The 21636-nt window shown below is 38.5% G+C and overlaps 2 long non-coding RNA genes across 5 annotated transcripts in view; both read right to left on the bottom strand.

Annotated features, from left to right (window-relative positions):
• The window catches only part of LOC135255071 (uncharacterized), a 52719-nt gene that overhangs the window by 24156 nt on the left and 6927 nt on the right, over positions 1-21636 (bottom strand). For 2 of the 4 annotated variants that reach the window (XR_010330062.1, XR_010330064.1), the window contains exons 2-4: positions 20236-20326; positions 19734-19783; positions 17472-18730 (exon numbers count right to left, since the gene is read on the bottom strand). This is a non-coding gene — a long non-coding RNA (uncharacterized LOC135255071). Of the gene's footprint in view, positions 1-17471; positions 18731-19733; positions 19784-20235; positions 20327-21636 lie in introns of those variants that run through there. The other 2 variants (XR_010330063.1, XR_010330065.1) reach the window with 1 other exon arrangement.
• LOC135255072 (uncharacterized) lies at positions 9864-10845 on the bottom strand. Its single transcript, XR_010330067.1, has 2 exons — positions 9991-10845; positions 9864-9957 (listed from the first exon to the last, which is right to left on the bottom strand). It is a non-coding gene; the product is annotated as an uncharacterized LOC135255072 (long non-coding RNA).

Raw genomic sequence — 21636 nt, 5'->3', positions numbered from 1 at the left:
GTTGGTGAAAATTGTATCATGTCACAGCATATTGTAGCGTGCCAACGAGTGGCTCAGTTGAACAGCACTACTCTCCGAGAGGCTCTCGTTTTAAGCATGCACTGTATGTACCAAGGGGCCCAGGTGTTATGCTCGATGTATGCACCGAGGGGCCTGGGGGCCCTAGAGGTCAACTCACACTGTAAGCACCCAGGGGCCCGGGGGCCCTAGTGGTCAGCTCACGCTTTAAGCACCGAGGGGCCTCACATTGTAAGCGCTGGGGGCCCTAGTGGTCAGCTCATGCTTTAAGCAGGGAGGGGCCCAGGGACCCTCACACTGTAGGTGCCGAGGGGCCCAGGGGCCCTAGTGGTCAGATCACACTTTAAGTTCCCAGGGGCCTAGGGGCCCTAATGGTCAGCTCACTCTTTAAACGCCAAGGAGCCTGGGGGCCCTCACACTGTCAGGGCTGAGGGGCCCAGGGGCCCTAGTAGTCAGATCACACTTTAAGTTCCCAGGGGCCTAGGGGCCCTAATGGTCAGCTCACTCTTTAAACGCCAAGGGGTCTGGGGGCCCTCACATTGTACGCGGCGAGGGATCTGGGGGGCAGTAGTGGTCAGCTCACGTTTTAAACATCAAGAGGTCTGGGGGCCCTCACATTGTAAGCACAAAGGAGTCTGGGGAGCCCTAGTGGTAAGCTCACATTTTAAACACCAAGGGGCCTGGGGCCCCTCACATTGTAAGTGCTGAGGGGTCTGGAGGGCCCTAGTGGTTATCTCACACTATAAGCACCCAGGGGCCTAGTGGTCAGCTTGCGCTGTGCGCACTGAGGGCCCTGGCGTTCAACTTCCTTCAGAAGTCTTTGGCCACACACTGCACACGCGGCCTGAGGCTTGGAGGCCGAGGCCCCAGGGCACTGGCCCCACTTGCCCGGTCCATAATCCAGCCATGGCTGGGAGCACAGAAACATTGCAACTTTGGGTCTTAAATTAAAGAAGGGGATTAATCACATGGCTGGTAAAAGGGGTGACGTCATCGGAGAGGGCTAATTCCACTTCAAGTGATGCTTCAGTTTATTTATTTATTTGTATATATATTTCAAGGAGTTGGTGTCAGGTGTCAGGTCTTGTGACCTAAATACTTCCTGTCAAACACTGGGCATTCCCTGGCCAATCACATCAAGAAATGCAAGGTCCATAATAGATGAAAAGTACTGTTGTCTCCCCCCAACCCTGCAGCTACTATGAGCCTCTGATCAATGTATGCCGGTCCTTCATGGACAAATGACACAAGGTGTGGACTGCAGGGAGAAGGAGAATTTAGTCTTCTAAAGTAATCTGGTCTTTTTTAAACTCATCACACATGTAATTTAGAACCCCTTTCCCCATAAAAATAAAAAGTTCTCCTGTAGGAATTCAGATTGTTTTGGCGGACCTGAAGGATGTAGAAGAATTAATTGTGCTGAGGCCAAATGAGTAATAGGGGCAGAGTTGGCAACTTTGGTCACTTGGCTGGAGTGATATTTATTGTGTTCAATGACTGGGGGAGTGGTGGGGGGGTTGTGATTGCGAAGCAGAGGGGTGGTGGTGGTGGTTGTGGTTCTGATCATGGACTGGAGGTGGAAGGGGGGGGGGGGGGGTCATTTAACCAATTATCAGGGAGGTGGTTTTGTTTTCAGTTGCGCTCTTTCTATTTGCCGTGAGATCTGTTTAAAGTATCGTGAGACTATGAGATAGAGCCTGAAAGTTTGTGTCTCATACCAAAAGCATGAGAGTCGGCAACCCTTGGGTAGGGGGTTATATGTTGCTATGTCTTGTGACATAACAGAATGTATCGATGTTAAAGTCACACCAGTAATTTAAGTTTTTTAAAGTCAAGTGAACAATAAGTTGTAAAATTATTGTTATTGTGAAATGGATGTCTGCAATATTTGAATCACAATAGTCTATGAGTTGCTCCTTCCATTCAAAGAAAATTACTCTCATTACAGCCAATCACATGCTTCCTCCTGAAATTATGGACCACAGGAAAATTTTTCATGGTTACGTAGCATTCACATTTATTCCAAAATTAGTGTCAGAGAAGAACATTTTGTGTAAATTACACATTTAGTGATAAAAGCATTCTTCTGTTGTTTTGGGGTATTTTTACTTGAAAAGAAATTGATGTCTTTTAAAGCAAAGCTCCACACAAACAGTGCCTCAAAGCAATGTCAACAAAAGAAGGGAGCATGCCTAGTCAATTTATTCAATCACATCAATGATATAATGTCTTCTCTTGATTCTCAGGTTTTGAACATTCACCTAAAATCTTGTCTTAAGAATTAATGCACCTTTTCTATGCTGTCCAGTACCACCTTCTGCCTTGCTTTTCAGAGACAAATTACTTCCAATTGGGAAAGGTTTGAAAACAGGAAATAGTGAATATGAATTCATGTTGGGATATGTTAGATAAGTCACCTTAAGCCAGAGAAATATGAAAAAGGGTTACATCAGCCAGTCTCCCCCTAGCAGGTAGCTTGCTGGCTACGACTGCAAGTGAAAATGGATCCATTTACAGCTGCTGACATTATATAAATTTGAGCAACAGTTTGTCAGTGGAGCACCAGTTATAGTCTACCTTCGTAATCATCTCTATGTAGAAGAGTAGAAATCTACCATCATCTATCAGAAGTTAACTAACATCTGACTGGTAATGGCTTTCATTGACTGACAAAGAAAACTATGAAGTTAGTGTAAATTTATTTTCTTGAGGACAGCACATAAAAACACTCTTACATAAGCTTAACTATTTTTTGGTTTGTTTTTATTTCACCATTACAAAACAATGGTGGAAAAAGCAGTATTAGTAAAGTAAAACTACAAATAATTATTATTTTTTCAAATCATGTTGGTAGCATCAAAGACAAATATGTTATATGTAAGCCTATAAGCCTAATCATTTGTGGAAATATTTACAAAATAAATTTGCAACATAACTTTTTATCCATATCATGCAGTCTTACTACAAAACATTTTCTTCCATTTTCCTTTACACATCTAAACTGTTGTTTTGCATGGGATGTGTTTATCTCATATATAAGTGTACTAGTTGGCAACAAGGAGGTGGTTTCAGTGTGTCAAATGCTGTCCCTAAATTATCTGTGATAGAGCAGTGGCGCAGATGCAGTGCTGGGAATGTGTCCAGTGTGCAGCAATAAACTTGAGATTAATCCGTTCGGGAGGATGTGGCAGTATAGCCAGAAAGGCCCTTAGTGATTCAGACTCTACTCCCAGAAGCCCCTCCCGGAAGCTGACATGTCTTCTACACCCACTGAAAACTTAGCTTAAAAAAACAAAAAAAATAAAAAAGACGACAAGAGTTACATTCTTTTGCTACCCGTCCTGCTGTTGCCCTGTGACTTTCTTCCAGCTGTGTGTTGGCCTAGCTACATTTGCTTTCTGTCACATTGCTGTGGTTTTTCTCTATGGGTACACAACACAGACACGGTAGACAGGTTGAAAGAATATAACTACTGAATGAAAAATTCAGTTGAGAGCATATATTGTGATCTAGGTTCATGGGCTTATCGTACTGTGGCATTTTGGTTTTTGACAAAAAAGTTCCACATGTTTAGATAGAATAGATCAAATGCAGCTTTGCAGTGATTTTGCCCACATTATTGAATGCACTATGGATCTCTCCTGTTTGCTCCTCCAGATGCTTAACACTTTGGATTGTGTTATATTTTGCTCTTTGTGTAAGGGTAGTAGATACCTCTAAATCAGTGCCCCTGTCCCCCTGTCCCTCCATTCTCCAACAACTCATTTTCATTTCAGTTTGTCTTAACCCTTGCTTTTTTAAACGAGCATGACTAATTGAATATGTGCAATTGCTGACCCACTGAAGCCCCCAATACAGCCCTCCATTGTATCCTAAAGTAACTGAAGAGCAAAAAGTGCCTCAGCCCCCCTGGATTTTTTTCTATTTGCAAGTGACTGTGGCCTGAGCTTTATTGCTCCACATATTGGTTCTGCAGGGTTTTCTGTGAGTGTAAATAACTGCATGAGGTTCAGTGGCAGACTGGGAACTCCATGTTCCATTGCCTTTGCTGACAAACAGATTGCTCTGTAAATATGCCCAACGTATTCATATGCATCCGCACAGAATCAGTACACTTGATCACCCCTGCAGAAAAAGTAATACAGAATGTATACGTAAATGGCTACATTTAAATATTTTTTTAAATACAGCAATTTCTTATGTAGGAGCATAAAATTATATGAATTGCACCATATTCCACATATAATTATGCACAGTATATGAAAAAATGGCAATTTTAAAGAAAATGGCAATAATTTGTGTTCAATGTTATTTATTCAATATTAAATATTTATTAAATTCTCAGGGGGATTCAGACCCCATATTCATATGATGTTTTTTCTGGTCCTATCCACTGACCAGTGGCTTTTCATATTCTTATTGTCAGAGTTATAATGCCAGCCATCAAGGAAAAATTGCATTTCAGTTTAACCAGACATGATGTAACATCATTGCATCACAAGTAGGGGTTATTACACTCAGACTAAGCAGCCAACAGGAAATGTCATAAATAACTGTCATGAATTTAATTGAAATAATATGCAGAATCATTCTATGAAATCTTATTGAAGCGTCCCAAGCAGTTATCAGTCATTATCATTATCGTTTACAAACTGAAATTTAGCCTGTTCTAGAATTGCTGCTTCATATTTCTGTTGAAAAATGTTTTGTCTTTTTGGGGGCCCATTGATCATTGATCTTTGATCTTTGTCTTCCAGTTTTTTTTTTTTGTGGTGGCCTTTCATGACCGCAAACAAAATATCATGGTGATATTTAGAAACAAATGCATTGCTAACATCATTTACCTTTTATAGAAGCTTGAATCACTTTGATTAAAAAATAAGAGAGCACATTGATAATAACAAATACATTTCTTCATCTGAGAAGCACAGAGTGCTCACTTTGGCTGAGGAGACACTGAATGGAACTGTATGGAGGGGCTTACCTTTTCGCCATATGTGATGCGACACATGTATTTAATTATCAGTGTTTGGAAACATGTAGCCCCTGGGTCACTGTAACACTCTGGACACACACTGTGTGGGGGATGTAGCCTGGGATTGTAGTGTGTCTGCTGTTCCTCCACTGTCCTCCCTCATCTCCAATCTTTCAGCCACCAACAATCAGTCCAGGGTCAGGTGACCTACCCTTAATCTGCACCCTACACATGATAAGGGAGAAAGAATACTGATCCCAGATCACTTTTGGGGAAAATTGTTCACTCCCATGGCACACTGACCACATCCTGAGCCTCTCTGCAGGAATGTTGTGGCTATGTCATTCTTATGGAATAAGTAGTGAATGTGCTGACTACAGACATGCTCACTTACCACACACACACCCACACACACACCACACCCGCACACACATGCATGCATACACACACACACACATACAGAAGGAGAGACTATTTTATTAAAGAAGCCAAGATATTTTAAATACTAAATATAAAAATTCAATTAAAAATACATGGTGCAAAATGCAACACTGCAGGGACAGTGTAGCGGAATATTCTAAGATTGACAGAAATATCCATCAAAATTCTACAGGTCAAGTTTCAGGTTGAGGTTACTTATATTAATACAATTTCATGTGCACCCTTCATCCAGTGGAATTTGTTTGGAAAGTAATTTACTTAATTTTGTAACTGATCAAACAATTGTATTATGGTCAGCAAAGAGTTTTAAGAGACAACAGAAAAATCATGTACCTTCTCTCATTTAAGCTTTATTTAATTGTGTCGAAAAATGAACTTAAAATTGTATTTATGATTATGCCTCTGCTGTGATTCAGCCTGTATTTAACTGGAGGCACCTACATGTGGATTATGTCTGGTGTGTGTTGTTCCCTTATTCATCCTGAGCCCTTTTATTTGTCAGTTCTTTAAATATACCTTGTGGGCCTCCCACAATGTGCATAATGGTGTCCTAATTGTCTGAATGCAATCGTACTCCAGGTATCCAAATGTCAAGTGTCCCCTCTGTCATTTTGCAGTTGGTTTTCCTGAAGAATATAGTAATTAGTTCCTCTGGGAAGTGCCCCCGTAATGAGGGAGCTCTCAGTAAACATGTCTCTGTGTGCAGACAGCTCCTCCAGAGTGGCTTCATAGTCAGAGCAGAGACATTGAATCAGACTGGGGTTGCAGTGTGACTTCCATAAATGGGACCTGCTCTGTGTTGGGGAGCTAGAGCTTCTTGGTCAAACTGCGATGGGATTTGTGGACTAGGTTGGGTTTCCTGCAATGCGTTTGCTGATTGTTGGTCAGTTTCTTTGCCAGGGCATTTTGAATCCTTTCTAAATCATTCCAAGAGACCAGTGCACTTATGTTGGATAACATAATGACCCAAGCGTTTGCATACAAAGGATGGAATGTGCTCATTAAAAGGACGTTCTTTTACAAACAGGAAAATATTTATCTCATATCCCTGGTGTCAATTTTCTTCCAAACAGGGGCTTAGTTTAAAAGATTTGACAATGGGTCTGAGCACAGGATACCCATGACTGCACATATGATACCAAAATGAATGCAAACACCTAATGGGGACAGTTAAAGTCACAATATCTGTTTACCACTAATAGCATATGTGTGGGAATGCACTCAATGATCATTTTAAAATGTTCTCATGGCTGCACATTGTTCCAAAACTTTGAATGCCATTTTATTGAAAAAAAAAAGTAAAGACAATGAAAACAATCTGCCTCTGTTTGATATGAAAGCTACTCTGTGCTTAAAAAATTTTCTCATTTTTTGTCACTGAAAGAATACTTCCTGCTTGTGGATTAATTAGTCCAAACATTAAATATTGATTGATGCATTATCAGTGCCCAGCAGTTGCCTCCTTTCAGATTAATTCAAAGGTGATTTATCGTAATATTTGAAGAGGCATTTCACTTGATAACAAAGAGAAATTGCCTGCGACCTCAGTATTCTCCTCCCCAGCCCTCTTTTCTACTCTCTAACTCTTGTGTTGACTCACTTTTTGCTTTGCGCACATTCCCTCAATACAATTGATACTTGACAATTAGTACATTGATGACAAATAGCCAACTTTTTATCCAGCATTAATAATGTCCCTGATTCCAATCAGTCTTGAAGCATCTGCACATTCTCAACAATGTAGAGTGAAAATTGATTATATGAATATATTTGCAAAATTTGGGGTAACATGAATTTGAGGGTAGCACTGAGAGATATTTCTCTTTAAAAATATATAGTTTGTATGCATACTAGTAGCCATGACTAATATTAATTAATTTGTGATCTTTCTGATTTATGAACATAGCATCTATATTTTCATATCAATATTTATGGCTTGGATATTTATAATCAGCTGTTTCTATATTTAATGTGCCTGACAGAACTCTTGTAAGCAGGCACTGGAATGAATTGCATCTTTTGTTTTCTCCTGCACAAGTTTCTTATCTCATGATATATTTGGTGTTGTAGTATGAGGTGTTTATCCAATCTGTGGTATTGAAGCACCTTTATATTAGGAGTCACAGACTGTCCCTTTTTTGAATGCAATTTTGAAAGGTAAGTTATATCAGTGAAGCCACCGGCAAAATGCATTCACTAGTTTCTGAGGATTATAAAATTCACTTAGACAGCCCAGTTATATATCATCATCAGAAGTGAAACCTGCCCTGCTGACCACCCTAGTACTGAACACATTTTGCACGAAAATCTCCAGGATATTAAATCAGAACACTTCATTTATTTGCAACGTTCCCAGTCAAGTGACACCTTTCTTCACATCTGAACAAATTCAACAAATCTCGTATTCAAATCCATTTGTGAGAAAAAAGCATTCCTTTTTACCATGAATGGTTCTTAAGCGCACAAATTTCCAGTCAGAGGTTTGCAGATGTCTTTCCATGAGAACAAGCATGGTTTATAGACTTCATGCGGTGAAAGACACCATTTGCTCTGCCTTGCCAATCCAATTACCTTTTTTCTGAATAATCCTGGAGCTATTTTTGTACTTTATATGGTGTGCATTAGGATTTCCTTTAAATTTCTGAACTAGTTTTAATTTCATTTGTTCCATGTCACGCACAGAAAAAATGCCTTGCCTGCATAAATAGGAGCTTACAATTGCATTTTTAGAATGTGTTCCCCTCTCATGCAATGATTATGGGATTGATTACCTGAATCTTTCCTGTGCCAATTTGATTTGTTCACATTTGTTGAGTGCTGAGCTATTTCCTAATATGAGTGCCGATTTTCTGGTTTGATGAGTGCAGTTATCCCAGATAGGGTGTGAAGCTCATGCAATACTGCATAGAGTGTTGTGGGGTTCCAAAATGGCGTCGTCCCTCATAGTAGTTTGTTGAGAATGCCCCAGAGCCCTCTCCTGTGACTGGTAACTTGTTGTAACTTTGTTTTTGTATCAACCAAGACCACAATGTTTAGGAATTTGTTTACAAGGATAGGGATCCTCAAATAAAAAAGAACATTGTCTTAAAGTGTGCTTCTGCGTGGAAATAGTTTACTGAAGTGCTACTTTGTATTAATGTTAATGTTTTTATTCATGGCTACACAAATTTTAAGATTATTTTGTAGAGCATTTTAAGCTTTTTAAACTCTACCATGTCAATTGTAGTTCTTTCATAGAATTGACAACGAGAACTTAAAACATGAATGCTTTATCAGGCCAAAGCATATTCTTCTACATGACTCCCGCCTCAGTTACAAAACAGGTCTTAATGAAAATGCAGTAAGGAAACCAGGAAGTACATGAGCAGAATTTTTGAGGAAGAGAATCCTTCTGAAATCACCCACACACACAAACACTCAGACACAGACATACAGACACACAAATACAGACACACACCACTCCCCCCACCACACACACACACACACGCTCACACAGACACGCATCTTGTTTAAGGGGTCCACATGTGTTGAAAGTTGTCTTCTAAAGATAGAGTGAATTTTATTATCATGCCAGTCTGGACCTTAACGCATTCACAGGCCCACACGGCAGACAGGCTCTAATTGTATCAAACGCATGGTACATTTTTCTCTTTAATCTTCTAAATGAATTGGATCCTCCTAAATGAGCAGCGCAGACAGTCACAGGACCTTGTTATATGCTGAGAAAAAAAAACTTTTGCAGGTGGTGCCAAAGTGTACACTTGGGGAATTGAACCCATGGGTGTATTTTCAATGTATTACCATGAAGGAACAAAAGTACTTTCACACAATGTCAAAATCTAACGTTCTGATAGGATTTTTTTTTTAAACCTGTCATCAGATCATACAATAATTGGCAACAAAGTGAAAAAATAAAGGTTGACACAAACATCTCAACAACATTTTGTGTAAGTACTTGTGTAAGTGAATAAGTTAAAATACACCATAAAACCCATGCATGATACAGCAGATGAAATATGTGGTTCATCTGGAGCATGTTGTTTGAGTCTGATTGGCTAATGGGACCCTTCTTTTGCACAAGCAAAGACAGTTGCTGACTCATGGCTCCCAGGAAAGACAGTTGTTGATTCATATCCCCCCCCCATGCTAATTATTCATTTGTATTTTTATCAGTCAGTTATGAATGCTGTGTTATTCGAGAAATCTTTCTGATATGGGAGACAGTAGAGCTTTTTCAGCTAAATTTTGACAGAAATGAGTCCATTCTTATAAATGAAATAACCTAGTCATATGACTGTTTGATTATATGCATACATCATTTATTTTAAATTCCACACTTTCTACAATGTGGGAAAACATTTGCAGAGCAGTTGCAGCAATAGTAGCTGTTACAAATTACAAACCAGGTGGTGTTTATAGGATATTGACCTGCATTTTAAGCCGCGTTTCCACCGCAGGAACTTTCCCCAGGAACTAGGAACCTTTTGAGGAACTCAGTGCGTTTCCACCGCAGGGACCAGGGTCTAAATTAAGTTCCGGGGACTTTATTTTACCACAAAAAAAGTCCCTGCTCTGGGGGTAGTACTTTCCAAAAGTACCGGAACTTTTGGGGTGGGGCGCAAGCACTGAATATTTCTGATTGGTCGACTACTCGCAGTATTTTATTTCAACCGCCATTTTTAAAAATCTGCAGCCGCAAACCGATTTATTTTCATAATAATAACTTGAATTCAAACTTGTATGTTAAGCGGCGCAGTAGCCTACTTTTGGTTATAGCCTGCCAGCGTCTTGGAACAGATGAGAAATTAAGATCGAGGATTATAACGTTTGCTCTTCTGTTGTTTTCTTGCTTTAGTATTCGTTTTATAAAATGTTAAGCATTCGTGGTCGGACAGTATATTACGTACCTAAACATTAAACGGTTTAATTCGGTTACTGAATATTTTCTTCCGGATGTTCTTTGTTAGCCCATTATAACTGACTCAAAACGTTTGATACAGTTATGTGAGGTATGCGGTGGTTCTGTGTAATTTACATTGGTGATACAGTAAAAGCAAACTGGAAATCACCTTCTGCACTTTTTGTCAGGGTAAAATAACAGGTTAATTCTAGTAATCGTCCCTTTTGCTTTTTCAGACTGCCATAATTTTACTCTGCGATTCTTCAATTCCATAAAAAGACCAGGAAGACTATGGATTAATTTATGGTGCATGGTTCGCATCTAGAGGATACACTTCGCTGCTCCACTATCAGTAACTTTGAAGGAAAGCAAACGGTGGCTGTACCACTGCAATATGAATTTAAATTTTCACGCAAGTCCGAGTTTTCATTCTATTTATTCTTGTCATTTTACGATTAGCCTATATGGAACTGACGATGAGTCGAAGTAATCAATTCAACAGCAAATTGTTTACGACATGTGCATGTTTTCTGCTGTTGTTACCAGTTATTTGTGGAATGTGAATGCATTCTGTCGCCTTGGATGTCAAGACATGAAAGTGAATGTTTGCATAAAAACATAATGAATGTGTTTGAGAAGATATATAAAACACTTACAATCTGACTATTGGCCTGTTATATTCTATTTGTTGCATAACAACAGTCCAAGTCGAACTACCAACGAGAGTTTTGCTTGACAACAGTAAAATATGCCCAAACGGCCGCGTGAGGAATATTTCAATTTCAGGTGATTAAGTCGATAGAAATCAATAAATACTAAAGTAACCATATATAGTCATTGTTGGTAACCCGTTGTATAAGTGGAATAAACCCCTCCGGGCTGTCCTGGTTATTAGAAAATAATGTGGGCTACTTCGGTGGTAGTATGGAGTTACAGAAGAAATCATACGACAGATGGACCGACAACGACATCGCTTTTTCACACGTCAGTGGACTAATTTGCCTAATCTTCGCGGGTCTTTAGACCGCGGTGGAAATGCAGACAACACTGGGCTCAAGGGACCTTTTATTTCCTTGAAAAGTAGTTCCTGGGACTAAAAGTTCTGGGTACTTTGGGTGGAAACGCGGCTTTAGTCTCATTTGACTGGTGGAACAGTGCTCTGGAGCAGTGTCTGAACTAGGCATTGGTAGGCTAATATAGCCAGATATGAAGTAACTTTGTGAATGATAAGTAAGGCGAAAGGGTGTGTGTGTGTGCGTGTGCGTGCATGCGTGTATGCATGTGTGTACTTATAATTGGTTAATGGAGATCATGCATAGACTTTGTAGTTAAATTTCACAACAGTTGTTTTTTTTAAGTTGGCTTTAAAATTATATTTTTCTTCACTTTTTTCTCATTCTGTTGATTAAATTCTGTGTCATCCTATCATCCTTTCTATCTTCTGGTAATATTTACTTACTTTTTTGCCTCCTTTTGTGATAGACATGGCTTGGATTGTGCTGAACAGTCTGCTCTGTGGATAAGGAGGAGAACTTCGTGGGAAAAGAATCTCTCATTTGAATCCCTAAACAGTGTGCCTCAATAAACAGGAACAAAATATGTTGCATTGTGGAGCCCTGTGTCTTGAGCTCATTTTTAAACCAATGAAATCACTTTGTGCCTCATTATCCTGCTGATTGGTTGGGTACTGATGACAAAATGTCCTCTCAGAGACATTTCACTGATCTAATCAGGAAGAAAACCTCATTCTCTGGCCTGTACTTCTGGAATGTCTTATTTTGTGAATGGTCAGTCCTGAAAAGGACATTGTCTTCAAACCTCATTTTCAGATTGCAGTTTCTCCTTTATTACATCTATTCAGCCCCACACTCTCATCAGTTTGGTTCAGGGTTTTCAAGTACATTTATTTCTGTGGCTCAATGCATGACCCTTTAGGACACTTTACTTTGACCCTGTACTTTCAGTCAAATAAATAATTGTTTAATGTTTGGCCATGATATGAATTAATATGAGCCTCTACTGATTTGAGCCACTGCTTTCAATCAAATATTAATTGCTTAATGTTTTGATGTTTCACTCTCAAGCTATTTGAATCGCAAGAATTTCTTGAATGCTGTCTGAAAAATTTCTTTCAGGAAACATTTTTATATTGTTCTTTTTATTGATAGGATGTAGTCCCTATGAGAAGAATACCTTTTTGTGTCGGATGACTTTTGTCATTGTCCTGCTTGAATTTCCAAGGATTTGACAGTTTATAATTTCACCTTGTAACATTTGGAGAATTTAATAAGGGTGTACAGTGATTTTACCATACTTATTTGCAGGAATTCTTTTAACTTAAGTGAGGATTCACTGTCATCACAAAGCATGCCTCCTTGACATATGGATTAAGACAGTAATTAACATGTAAATGAAGCCTGTGGTTTCACACAGGTTTAGCAAACAATTATACCTATGATAATAACAGTGTGCTATTTGCATGCTGTGGGTCTGAGGGCTTTGTGCTGTCATTGGTTATTTGGTATTAGGGAGTAAATACCTATTTAACTGCAAAGGGTCATGGGGTTTAATACTGTTCTTTCTGTGCACACTCCTCCATATCATTTAAGAGGTCATGTAAGTCTGTAGTGGAAAGCAATGACAAATCTTCATGTGCATTTATTAAAATAGCAGTTGCTTTTATCCAGAGCATCTAAAAGAACAATGATATGACTCAATTAATGACAGTATAGTTGCTGAACTTCACTGTGACACAATAAAAAGTGTCAGTGTCAGTACCTATAATGCCAAAACAAGTCATAGATAATTCCATAACACATATTGAATAATTGAATGAAATTGAGATGGAACAAACTGCTGAAATTTCTCATAAATGTAATCGATTAAAAAAATTTAACCAGTAATCCAAGCTGACTGAAGCTCAATAAACCTGAACATTTGTAGAAGAAGGGTGAGTCTTGGATAAGAGTACTGCAGATTTAAGAGATGGGTTACCAGTCTGTGTTTGAGATGGCCAACAAAGCTATAGCCCTGACAGATGTAGGGTGTTGGTTCTACTACTGGGGCAAGAAGCTTAAGAGCATTCCAAGGATGTGTGTCTTTCAAGGCGAGGAACTACTAGATGATCAGAGGTTGTACTGTGGTAGGTCAGTGGAGGTGTAGATTTAATAATAACCTTTAAATAAGGGGCCCCATCTTTGTAGGCCAGCACCTGGAAGCAATGCCAAGTTGACTGTAAAGTAATCCATGTCTGGTAGCCAGTAAAGAGACAGAAATGAGACTAGTTTTGGTAGATTATAGACTGGGCAAGTAGCTGAAATCCAGGGCAAGGCCTGCTAACACATACAGGGGGATAAGCAAGTAGCAGTTCAGAGAGCATGAGGATCTATTCCAACCAAGGGGAGCAAAACAGGCAAATCCCTCGGATGTAGCTGAAGAAGAATCTACAGCTCCAAGCCCCTTATGTTAAATTGTCAGCAGGATAGCTTCTAGACTAGTGTCACACCAAAGTTCAACATAGTTGGATGCAGCTTGGTTTCATCAAGGTTGAGTTTTAGAGGCCGATTAGTCATGCAGTGTGAAACACCACCGATGCTTGCTGTGATGCAATACATGTCATTATCACATCTTTGATTGTACCTAAAGATCTATGACGATATACAGTATGTCAGCTTTCCAGTAGAAGAAAACACCGTGGTTCATTTGTAATGTTCAAGGGCATACTTTTAATTGTGCTGGAGTCAAATATATCAGGTTGTCTCTTCAGATTTTTTGAGTACTTCCCTCAATGTAACTTGTAAGGCAGCTGTTATTATTATTAGATACAACTGAAAGGTAAATAGATAATAGTGCCACTACCTGTAATTATTTCTATTGTCAGATTTGAGTTCTGGGATGGGTGGGAGAATGAGCTGTTTTGTGAGCTTCAAGCTAAATGTTGTTTCTACTTCACCTTTTCGTTCTTATTTAAAAACAAAATCTCAGTTAAAAAGTGGAGTAGGCTTCTGCAGCAGTGTGTGTTCTCAAAAGTGCTTGGGCTTTGGAGCCTGCACATTCGTTTTTACCATTTAACTTCAGGGCCAATCTGTGAATAGGAAATCAAAGTGGCTTGTCGTCAGAGATGTTTGTCAGGATGTGTACCTCCCTCCTCCATGTTTACAAATGAAGGACCACACTTAGGCATTTCGGTAGAGCTGGGGTCTGGGGAAGGGGGGAATATTGTGTGCCCGGCTGCCTTGTGAAAGCCTGGGTCTTTCTGTGAATATTAACGAGAGCTCTGATCTGGACAAAACAAAGCTTGGTTTGAGTGTTAGATCGGATAATAGGCCGGGGTCTTTCAGCGAAGGCTTCGAGCACTGGAGAAGGGGAGGTGTGTGGTGTCGGGGGGTGGTGGGCAATGGGAAAGGAAGTAATAAAAAAACAGCAAAGTCTTTGAAAGGATGTGTGTGTATGTGTGTGTGTGTGTGTGTGCGGGGGCGCGCGTGTACGTGTGTGCATGTGCATGCATGCGTGTGTGCATTAAAGATGAGCCGATTGGAGATTAGATATTTTCTCTGCAAGAATACAACTGGAGCACCTGGTTGGTGTTTCTCTGTTTCTTTCAGGGAAAGATAGGAAGCAGAGTTTGGTTCACACACTCACAGACACTGCCAGACACTTCAAGGGGAATAAAGAGAACAGATAAGAAAACTCAACCATGAAGTGACTCAGATCCAAGCACTTCGGGGTTTGATGTGGAAGCTGGGCTGGTACACCATCCACACTGTCTGAAACAATTTAATAAAATGAAAGTGGACCACCCCTGCTTTTATTAAGAGGATATAACCCCATTCGGCCCCCAGTCCTGAGACTCTGAGGGGGTCTTTCCACATGAGACAAAGCAGCAAGTAGGAAGCATTAACTGGCTGAGGAAGAGCCTATTTTAATTCCTTTTTTTCCCACTTACAGTAAGTGTTACTGATCCATTCAAATTCATTTGATGCAACATAAATAATTATTTATTTATTTAAGTGTAATTTTCTCTATTGTAGGCTTGGTGTTTAATTTTTTCATTCAGATAAAACACACATACATGCTGTACCTACTCAGACTTATGCTTGTGATTCTAGGAAGAATATATGTTTGTAGCTGTAATGCACATTTTGTCGGTCAGACAAACTTTATGTGAATTCACTCTATTTTCTTTTGAGGAAACTAGACATAAATAATTAGATGAGTAAAATAACATTAAGTCAAAATTTCAAGGGGACATTATTGAGTGTTACCCGTAGGAAACGAAGGGAGGCTGTTGCATCAGGAACACAAGGAGTAGATGAGTCAAAAAGCAGAAATGCACACAGAGCTTCCCATATTTTTATCTGACTCCCCCTAAAAACTAATGGATTTTACTCAAGTTAGCTTTAATTGAATACCCAAATGATTTACTGACAAAATACAATACAAATACAAATTTACCACCCACTGTATCACATAATTTTGTACAGATTTGTGTTCAGGAAACATGTACTGTATACATTAATGTTTTCTTTGTTTTCAAAAAAGGTAAATAGATTACTTATAGATAGTTATTTACACAAAATTATTATTTTATTACACTTCTAAATTCAAAAGCCAAATGCATTCTTGGACTTGGAAATGTTCATTTTTAAAACATATTACAGATAATTAAAAGAGAAATACTAACTTTTCTGTCTTGTCCTGTCGCATGAATATAGTCATGTGATGTGGTTCAAATTTCTTATTGGTTACACTGAATTATATCTGTGAATTTGAATATTGCTGACAAAATTATTTCAAGCACCCTATTGCAGTGTATAGTTACACACCCTCACAAAACCATTGAGCAATAGTAATTAAGCAATAGCTTTATTATGATTTTAACACATTGCATTTTAAAAGCACTTTTGTTGTTTGGATTTACCTTTGGACATTTCACTACATAAAATTGTACAATTCCTTGAATTTCAAGCCACCATAAACACTTCTGAGACCCAATTAAAACAGAAAGTGTACAGTTAGGTGCCATAATTTGTGCTTGTATTATTAGTTCTTTATTTGCATTTGGACACACTGTGTGTGTTATTGTGTGTGTCCGTAGCTCAAAATTAGCCTACTTTTTTGGTATACATATTTTATGCCCATCCACACATGGTCCACACTTTCAAAGCAGCTAATCTCTGAATATAATGACCTTTCAGGAGATTAATGTTGTAGACTGGATGCCTGACTGCCAAGTGAGGAGATACACTGCAGCAAATTATATATTATATTATATTTATATATTAAAAAATGCTTGATGTCTGTCCCAGCCTGGTAATAAACTCCTTTCAGACTTGACATGCCATTGCAGAAGGTACAATCAAAAAAGTAGTAGGAATGTGGATATACTGTATACTACCGTATGTAACTAAAATGCACTTATCATTCGCCTGTAGAAAACTTTTCCTCCTGTGACCGAACAGTGTGTACATTTCAACTGATGCTTAGCGAAAAAAGAGTTAGAGTTGAAGTGTTCAATACACCAACACCCACTTACATCATGTTTGTGCAGGGATAAATTAAGATTGGGGGCTGGTTGCCGGTTCGATTCCCACCCTGGGCATGTCGAAGTGTCCCTGAGCAAGACACCTAACCTCTAACTGCTCTGATGAATGAGAGGCATCAATTGTAAAGCGCTTTGGATAAAAGCGCTATATAAATGCAGTCCATTTACCATTTACCAGATTGCTGGCCATATGAGTGTGGCTTCTCAAAAGCTTATAGTGGGTTACAATGATCCTATGCCACCTGGGCTGAGTATGTACAACCAGAAAAATACTTTCTGTTTCTGGTATTTAACAGTGAATAAATAATACTAATACCACATTCATCTGGACTCTGGATGAAGCACCTGAATGACTACCTGGGTTTTGCCAACATACTGTTGGCCCTTGCCAGTTTGCTTTGGCTTCAGACTTTGGCCTCCCACTGATATATTTGCCCCGCATCTATGGCAGGTCCGTGGCCATGCAGTTAGTGTCAGTTTTTCTCTCATAAAGAACAGCACTGTTTGGTATATCAGGGTCAAGAATTATCAGACTTTCACTTCCAGAACAAATGAAACAAACTGTTTTAATCACTTTGCGCTGCAAAATCATGATGTGTCAGATGTATTTATTATTTGATTATCACTGGTTAACATTTAACTTTTGAAACAGCATTTTCTTACTTTACATAGTCAATATGTCTTTAATAGTATTTAAGGAAAACTCAGTAGCATTATTGGTAATTGTTGGAATGGTAAATTATTGTTTTGTTCATTTATAAAGGCTATATAATGACTTTCTTATTGCCATTTAATGTTTAAGACTTTGTGCTCCTCACGTCATTTGCACATTCTTTAACTGAAAACAAAATAAGGCTAATTGACTTAAGGCACATCCAATGGCACAGTGACCATTACTATTATTTGCCATTCAGTTGCATGATATATCTATATCATTTCTGAAGTGCTTGAGGACAAATAATAGATCATACTGTACTTTCAAATGTATGATTGATGGTACAATAGAGGAATATAACAGAGTCTGTGATGGAATGAATGCAGTGTTTTCTGAAGGACAGCCACATTGTCCTTTAACCCCACACTTATATGGGTTTTAACAGTAGCCACTTTACTCCGGTGTTTTTTTTTTTGTTTGTTTGTTTTTTTTAAATATCATGTTAACTTCCCTTTGAAATTACTGGTGGAATCAATCTGTAATACTAAGAGTTTATAAATTACTAATGATGCATATTTTGATATGATCAATTGCTTTGATGTACATATCTTGTCTGGCATTATAACAGGCCAAATGTGTGTTATAATATTGTAGAACTTTTGTTAAGAACATTATTATTATTATTATTATTGTTGTTGTTGTTGCATCGGGTTTATATAGTTTTTGTCTTAAACAGAAAAACATGTAACAAATTAGCACAACAACACATCAAACATATTATCACAGGAAGATCATCAGAATTAATTATGATGGACCAGAAAGACTCAATATAGCATGTGTCTATAGCTCAGCCTTCTTCTGACATAGTCCACACTGAAGCAACTAACCAGTTGACAATATAGGGTTATTTGTTCTGAAGAATCAGAACTCCAAAAAATGTCTAACGACGAACTGAATGCCACATCCCAGCTATCCTCCCTTGACCCTGCATACAGACACATCGGTCCTTCCGGCCCTCAAAAACTGATTTGGGATCAGATTACAGGCCCTGATCGTGACCACAGACATTTTGTAGAAATAGCCTAAATTTGTCTGGGGTCAGCATTTTGGGACAGACTCCAACTGCTCTGCACATAGACTGGCAGAGGGCCCAAGAGTGTGTAGCTTTGGTTTCCCTCCCATGCCTTTCCTCTTGCTCTGGGGAAGGAAGGGACAAGCGCAAGATCAATAGCTTGGCTTGCTCAATGCATCCTCATTTCTCAGATGGGATACTGATGCTAACTATCAATAGAAATAAGGGTCTGTCTGAAACAGAATGAAAGCACTGGCTGACCTGCGTGGCTGTCTGTTGGGAGACTGATAAACATCCAGCACCCAATACAGCATCAAATGGACCAGTTGATATGTCTGAACTTTATAGTTGTGCACCGTACACACCTTTGCTATGAGGAACTGTTGTTCATATTACCATGGGCCATTTCTGCTAACTTTGAATTATTTTATCTATGCTGACATGAACAGCACATTCAGATATTTTATATATTACCTAGCTCTTGCCTTTTCACTCTATATTTTGTTTTTTTGTTTTTTAAATACATGCATTTTGTTCTTTTTTCCCCTACGTTTTCCATAGACTGAATACTTTGATTGCTATTCAATGGTTCCTCTTTATTTACAACATCTAACAAAGCAGCATCAAATAAGCACATCTTATTACACATATCTTAAAAGAAAGTCGTATAAAAGCAGATTTTCATCTCAAAGAACATAAATGGCTCAGTTGTGGGCACATTTTCTAACCTTGGCCATTATATTTTGCATAGTCTAGCTGCTGCTGATTATTCAAATATAATCAAGCAAATTTTTAACAGAAATATAAGAAGGGTTTTGAAAATGATGGCATCACAGAGAATACCTGTATAATATATAAACAACAGTTTCTAGTCTATAACGCCAAAATGGGGATTCATGTTCTACAAACATATTTTTTTAAATAAGTATATGCTCTCTTATTTGTAAATGTGATGTGTAGCCCTTTCTGGTTCCTTGGCTAGTTTTGCTGCATGATACTTTGTTTTGTACTTTCATCAAATCCATAGCATCGATAGACAGCATATCCCTTTTACCCAGCTGAAGCGTAGCATTTGGCATTGCAGACTTTCTCCTCAAACACCCACAAGCCATGAACAAACATACAGACCTGTCTGTCTCAATCACCACCTCGGGAATAAGGAGCAAAGAGCTAGACGTCTGGGGAAGATTAAATTAGATTATATTAAATCATGTCTTTGTTTGACAATGTAAATAAGTAGAGACAGTAAAATAGAGAAATGATAGACAGTGAGCTGTGCACTCTTCAAATGCTGAAAGCACAAATACCACTTCCTACTAAATTGCATACACTGTCCCGCATCTGTAATGCACTCATTCCGGCCTTAATTCAATCAGAAGATGGAGATACAGTAGCCTGGTGAAAACAGCCCATACTTTAGAGAACTGGTGCAATTAAACCTCCCCCTGTATGTCTGGGAATGCATAAATTTACTGTATTATAAAACCCAAACCCACAATGTCTCAATGGCCCCATGTGGTGAGGTGAATGCTCTGCCCTCCCTCGTTGTCCAAAGTCATCTACCCTTCTGACTCCTCCACCTGACAACCCCTGACTCCTCACTATTGGGAAAACTGTGAAGTTCACTCACAGTTTGCCTGGGCCTCATTGGTGTAATTTTTTTCTCATTTGTGATAGCTGTTGCATTGTCTGCTCTGAAGGTCCAGCACCTGAACAACAGTCTGCAAAAACAACACAGGCCAACAAAGAAAGATGAGAAAATCATTATTTAAACTTTCGTGAGACTTCAAGTCAGGTAAAGATTACCGGGGATATTACAGCTCTGCAAAGATAATACTTAGAGTAAAGTCACAGGAAGTTTAAGATAGAGACAGTCACAGGGTCAATTGGTGACCCAGCTTCAGGAAGGTCCTGGGATGTCTTAATTAATTAATTATCTGCTTGGCTAGGTACTGAATTTTAAGGAATTTTTAGTCCATATTTTAAAATGTTATTCTGTCATGCAGTTCCTTAAGGTATTCCTATTTTGACCATTAATAATACTTCAGGAAACTGTTTCATATTTAGAACACAAGTTCTAAGTCACAAGTTCTGTCATTTAAAATTACGTTACATCTTACACATACATTTGTATATTTTACAGATTTTAGTCTGACAGTGTGTTAAGCTTTTAGATCACGCTAAAGAGTAGCCTAACAGTTTACATTGACTTTCTGATGTTTACAGCAAGTCTACATCAATGTAAAAAAGCAGTAAAAGTATTTATTAGAATTTCAACTCACTATGTCATAATGCATCAACACTTTCAGTTTAAGAAATTTAAATGTTCTAACCTTTTTAATACTACGGTTTGCATGCACAGACAACACTGTTGTACCTGGGGTTTTTGAGGGTTGAAAACAGTAATATTGCTGTGTTTTATTCAACAGTCACAATATGTGCTATTGCTGCAGCTCATTAGAAAGCCAATGCCACCTGATATGAAGTAAACAATTCGAGGTGATACTTCCTATGGCTTTAAATTTATTTAATTTTTTCTCCATTTTCTTTATGGTAAGTACCTCATGTTTGATGACAACAGGTAGAATACAAAAATCTACAGACTGCAGAACTGCATCACTGCTCAGCTTAAAATACAAATGAATAAGCATGAATGATCAATATTGACAAATTGTGTTAAACAAGCTATTGAACATACTATAAAAATACTGCTGGCTATTTCCTAAAACGCTAGACAGGCCTATATTCCGTATGCCAAATGTCAGTAAATTAATGTCATGAAATGGCATGCTATTTGATAGACATTAATCAATATGAAAAACCTAAGCTTACAAGATCACAATCAACTATGTAATTATAAGATTGCGTGAATAATTTGCAAGAATTGCATATTTTTGAAAGGAAAGGCGTTCACTTTGTTTCTTCTCAGTTCTAACACTGGGTTGTTTGATTTTTAGTTGGGTTGCAGTTTTGTGTTTCTCGCATCTTTCCGCCACTTGTAAATGGTTATGGAAAAATAGTTTCACTGGGA

This window comes from Anguilla rostrata, chromosome 5 (genome assembly GCF_018555375.3).
Source record: "Anguilla rostrata isolate EN2019 chromosome 5, ASM1855537v3, whole genome shotgun sequence".
Taxonomy (NCBI): Eukaryota; Metazoa; Chordata; class Actinopteri; order Anguilliformes; family Anguillidae; genus Anguilla; species Anguilla rostrata.
Note: the sequence above shows the minus strand (reverse complement) of the source record. Positions and strands in the feature narration are given on the sequence as shown.